This window comes from Oreochromis niloticus, linkage group LG22 (genome assembly GCF_001858045.2).
Source record: "Oreochromis niloticus isolate F11D_XX linkage group LG22, O_niloticus_UMD_NMBU, whole genome shotgun sequence".
Classification (NCBI taxonomy): Eukaryota; Metazoa; Chordata; class Actinopteri; order Cichliformes; family Cichlidae; genus Oreochromis; species Oreochromis niloticus.
The window spans coordinates 25,937,428-25,943,423 of NC_031985.2; positions in this window are offsets into that span (position 1 = coordinate 25,937,428).

A 5,996-nucleotide genomic window follows, 5' to 3' on the forward strand; every position below is an offset into this window, starting at 1 on the left:
GGCTGCAGCCTCAGAGAGCTGCAAGACCTTTGTTATTTATCATGCAACTAAAAAAGAAAAATAGAATTCAAAGGGCAAAAATAATTGTGAATTCCTTAATCCTCTGACGTCTAAGTCATCTTTTGTGATAACCCTAACCATATCCCACACTTTGGGAGAGCAGCACCCAACCATTGTTAGCAAATAGTGCTTTGCAATCTAAGGAGCTTGGAAAGAAAAGCCTCCGGACTTCTTTAGGTTTCTTGAAGACATTTCACATCTCATCCGAGAAGCTTCTTCAGTTCTAAGAGCAAATGGTGGAGCCCCCTATTGATGGTCTCCTAATCACACGAGCCAAGGTGTGAAAACGCGTGTGGGTCACAATCAGCCAAGGATTTGGTTGAACACATTGTGAAACCTAGCCCAACCCTATCATGTGATTTACTGAGGTCAAATGGCCCAGGATGTGAGTGGGTGTTAAGGCATCTAGGAAGGGATCTCAAAACTAGCTCGTGTGCTTAGGTAGAGGAGCAATAGGGGGTCAATGACCCTCCAGGGGACACTCCATAGGGCTTAAAAACTGGGAATCTCCACCAATTGCTCTTACAGATGAAGAAGCTTCTTGGATGAGAGGTGAAACATCTTCCAGAAACCTAAAGAAGTCCAGACGCTTTTCTTTCCAAGCTCCTTAGACTACGATGACCTGGGTGACTGAGAACAGACACAGTGCTAAACTACAACAAATACCTCAATCCTAAATATCTATCGAGATGATCTAAATTATAAAACTAAATAGGATTAATACATTTCGGACTTTTAATGTATTATTTAGTTTAACAGTATCATTATCACATCATAAAATATTAAAAAATACTTCTGCTATTTACAGTTAAATGTGAACACAGCCATGGTTATTTTGTTGGCTTTAATCTATTTTGGTGGGGTAGGATTTATATGGATCACACTATCAATAAAATCCACATAACTGCACTGTTAGGATGAAAAACGCGTCTATATTTTTAAGTTGAAATGGAGACTCAACGAGTTTGCGTCTAGCTGCTAGGTCATCTTAAACCAGTCATGTGATTTAGATGCACCGGCATGTTTGTTGACTCCACGGGGTTTACCAGGCAGTGCACCTCCACGCCCTTACTATCCTTAATTCATCTTCATCACATCACTGTCTCTTAATAATAATAAAGCAGATAATTTCTCATAATGGTGAAAACATTCTGTACAGGACTCACTTTAATCTGCTCACGGGGGGACACTGAGGCTAAACGGCCTAGGGTTCATAAATTAATCCAGTGTGCAGCTGTAAAAACTCAACACTCTTAGCTATGAGAAATGGGTTATCAGACATAAGGTTGTTAATGTTTATATTCATTTATATTTGTTTATGTTTTTGATTTTGTTGGGATGAGGAATCCATCACTCTGGTTCACTAAAGAGTTTATTTGTTTGTATGGCCATGGAAACTGCCAAATAAAAAAGTGAAAACAACTCTTTTCGATAAATAATAACTGCACCATTTCCTCCCGAGTCTCATCAGCCACTGGATCTAACATCTTGTATATTTCAAATCACGTCTCAATGTGTCCTCATAGCAGGGAGCATTGGACTTGCAGTCAATACATCATCTATCATCGACTTTTATCTTCGGAGCTTGAAGCTGTCTGATCTCTCCTGCCAGCCCAGGAAATCTCTGGCAGAGGACAAAAGTTAACAAAAGAATAATACAAATAGACTATTGAGTGATGTGAGACATACACCATAGCTTTATCAAGTGCCCATTTAACCTTAAGTAATTATTTGGCTTGTGCTTCCAATAGAGGCAAGAGCAAGTGAGATAAATCAGCTCACACTTAAAAGAAGGATTTGGGAGCCAGGGAAAAGTTGACAGAGTCTGAGACACGGGAACTCGCAAAAAGATTATGCATGGCAAACTGCAATGTACATTTTCTGAAGATAGATTTTCTTTTATTTCTTTTGCCTTATTCTGTCTCTTCTCTTTTTTTCCCCTGCATCTTCAAAATTAAATGTGTTCAGTATGTGTACAAGTTCTAAATAGGCAAATAACTAACTGCACTGCTCGCATGATGTGACTAACAATCAATACAGCAAATCAGTGCACAAGCAGCAGGTATAGCAGGGCTGTTGAGCCTATTGTTCAAGCTGGAATGGCAGAAGAAGGACTGAATTATTGAAAGGGACACAAAACAAGTGCATGCATGGGTGTCTTTTTGTGAGTGATTTTGATTCATGTTCAAGTATACTGTTTGCTGTCACTCAGCTTTCAGCTGTGTAATTTGTTGTGAAAAGGGATCATCTTTAAAGGGATGTTGTGCCAGTCTTGTAGTTTGACAGATATTTGCCAGTGAAATAAAAAATGTCTTACGTTTCAGAGCTGCGTGAGATTCTCAAGTCAAACAATGCACTTCAGTATATTTTTAATGTAAAAATGTAATGTTTTGACTTTGATTTTCTTTTTGATAGGATACATTTTTTAATTTCTTGTAAAAAAATAAAAATGCTAATCAGATGTCTGCCCCATAGAGAGATTTTTTTTCATCGAATGTGACATAAATATTCATGATTCCCAAAGGAGCGTCTTTGTAGCATACATTTTTGTATATATGAATTTATGGTATATGATGACCGCTCATATTTTCTCTTATAGTTCCACTGCCATGTCAAAATTTCTGCTTTTACGAAAGAATAACACTCACTCTTGTCTATTGCCTATATAGCAACAGATGTGCTTGGGCGGTTTTTCCTGCAAGAACAAAAAAACTACAAAAAAGTCCCGTTCTTTATTTTGTAAGCACTATGAGGAACAAGCTGTGCCTGTTTTGTGGGTAGATTAGTTGTGCTCTCATTAGGTCTGCTTGTTTGTGATCTGTGATTGTGCACTGCGTTTGTTAGACTGCTTTGGCCATTACTGGCCAACAGACTGTGCTCGAATGCTGTGGATTGTTAGATTACCTGCAGGACTTAATGCTTCCATGTGAAGTTTTATTAGCGCGTAAGCCTCAGTGACAGGTCTAGAGACTGGTGAGCAAAAAAATATGTGTTGCCCAACTGGTTGGTGAGTGGTTCCTGGAGGTTACTGGAAGTTGCTGTAAAATCAGTAGCTAACCTTTGTCACCTTTGTCCCCAAAGCCATCCTGCTTTTTAACTCCAGCCATTTCCCACACCCATAAACACTTTACTCACTTACAGTTATTTATTCACCTTTCAGTCACTTTAATTTCAAAACTGTGTAATTTGTGTATATACTGTATATTCTGTGTATTTATTTTCTCACTCTTATTGCCTGTTTATGCCCTGTCCTTATCTTCAACGTCATGCTGCTCTGTTGTATGTCCTTGTCTGATTCTGATTCTGATAGCAAACTTAGAGACCAGTGAATGGTAAATATAAATATGGCTGGAATGAGGTAACATAATACCTTTGTTAAACCCTAAGAAATTAAACACTGACATTCTGATTATTTGATTATTTGATTTAAAATTGATTATGCGGGTGTTCAGAGGCAAACAAATTTTATCATTGTTTAAAAACGTATGGATCTGACTGTATCTCAGCCTTTAACAGGTGCTGTTTATTCAAGATTGTCAATGCTATTTGCTCCAGCAGTAAATGATCATAATGATTTGGAGCCCTGTTGTTTTCTTCAATAAAACACTGTTTGAAATTTACAGTATCTGCAGGTGGGCTTTTTACATTAAGGAAAAATAAAACATTAAAATACGAGAACAATTCAGTTTCTCGAAAGGGGTGTTGCTGTGTTTGCCTGCAGCCACAGTCAGGGATTTACAATTTTAATCTTGTTAAAACAAACATGCCTCTGAATTAATTATACACAACCTCAGTGTATTTTGACATGTGTTTGCATGCCCATGTGAGTTTGTCTGCATGCACATGTACTTCCCTGGTATTGCATTATTCCATTAAATCAGATGTTCTGACATTAAACTCAGAACTGAGAAGGCGGGGCTGGAGGGAGATGGAGGGAAAGGGAAATGAGATGGCATTTCAGCTGAAAGTACAGCTGTGGCAATATAGGCTGTGTAATGAAAATGTTCGTGGCACAGCTGAAGTTGGCGTCCTAAGGGGCACAGCGTGAAATGTGCTGGAAAAAATGACCAAACTTCTCAGTAAAGCATCGTAATGTAGTCCATGAAATTCTCTTTTTTGTTTTTTAATGTGTATGTAAAGAGTTTTCCTTTATCACTGCTGCTCGTGCTTTTAGCACTTATATGTCTTTACAACAGGTTTCATGTTTGTTATTTTAACGCTCTAAACCCTGAAGCTAAAATGAACTCTCATTAACATATATCTGTTGTCTGCTCTCGTGTAAGGTGACAGAAAAAAAGTGGATTTCAGTATCTATAGTAGAATTAACTGAAAGAGAACAGACAGAAATACTCAGGAAAGAAAATGTGGCAAACAACAGACATGTCTGCACATGTACGTGCCTTTTCTGTCACATTGGGTTTTTACAATTTTCACAGAGGACCCATCTCCAGCACAGTTTCTGCACCCCTGCTTGAGTCTCTCAAGAAGCTGGGGCTTCTGGTAAATTATATGTGACGATTACATTCTCAAAAGCACTCGTCCACTTTCTAGAGCAGTTTGCTTTTTTTGCCAGCTCAAACTGTTGGAAAGTTATGATAATAGTAAGACAGCTCGGTTGGCTGTGTTGTTGATGTACACTGCTGCTTGTTGGTTGGCTGAGTTGGCTTACCCGCGTGACGTGAGCTCTGTTTAGAACAATGTAAAATATTTGATCAAGTCATTGCTAAATGCAGGTAAAGAGCCAGCCTCGCCTCTGTCAGTGCGCCCCAGGGTGGCTGTGGCTACAATGTAGCTTGCCATCACCAGTGTGTGTGTGAATGGGTGGATGACTGGATGTGTAAAGCGCTTTGGGGTCCTTAGGGACTAGTAAAGCGCTATACAAATACAGGCCATTTACCATTTAAATGTCTGTTTTAACCCAACATTTTCCTTATGTCTGTGCCAGTGATCTCTTTATGTATTTAGACACTTTCATTAATCAACTTTGCCACATATATTACAGAGCAAAGTGTACGGCATTACATGTACTTCAATTTCCTTCAATGGAGAAGTTGAGAATTCTTTAATAATCAGTTTTCAGAGTGCTGCTGTAGCTTGAGTCTGCCCCAGAATATTTTTTGATGTGTCATTCCCCCAAATCTCTCACTCTCCTGCATTTTCTGGACTATGCTGCCTAATAAAGGCTAAAATCCAATGATATTGTAGTCTGACATCTGTCCTTTTAACATTGTCTATGCTTAGTGCACTGCACAACCCAACTCGTTTACAGTATTTTGCCATTCTCCGATTCACATCTTCTTATATTATGCGAGCATGAATGATAAGTAAGGGTGGCAGTGACTCTTACATGGCCTTGTAGCAGCATATTGATTGCAGTGCTGGATGATGATGATGGTGGTGGTGGTGGTGGTGGAATAAGGCTGACGGGGACTAGGTGGCCTGCCTTAGGCAGTAGTAATCAGAGATGTCCTCCAAGCCCCCCTGCTTTACTCTCCTTTGATCACTGGGCCCAGATGGCTCTTAACAGTAGTGATGGGTGTGAATGTGTGTGTTACGGAGGGGGGTGATCACAGAGTGGTACACACCACTAGCCCAAGGCAAGAAGCTCACTTTGAAATAGCTCACACAGGCTCAGTGCTCCAACACTAACTGACAAAAAAACCAAAGGAAAACAACAGTTGTGTTAAAGCATGAGAGGAGACTGGGACTCTGCTCATCGCCTTTTTTATCCCCTGTAACATCTTCTGTCGTTGTCTGAATGATTTCATCTTGCGTTTGACTGAAGCACTAAATCTATTCTAGGCTCGTCTCATTTTATACCGTTGATGATATTCAAGATCATTTACAGTTGGCTTTTCTCAGTACATGCTGGTGAAGTTGGCATGCCGAGAGGGGAAAATTGTCTGCTGGTGTTTGTTAGTGTGTTATTTATGAGA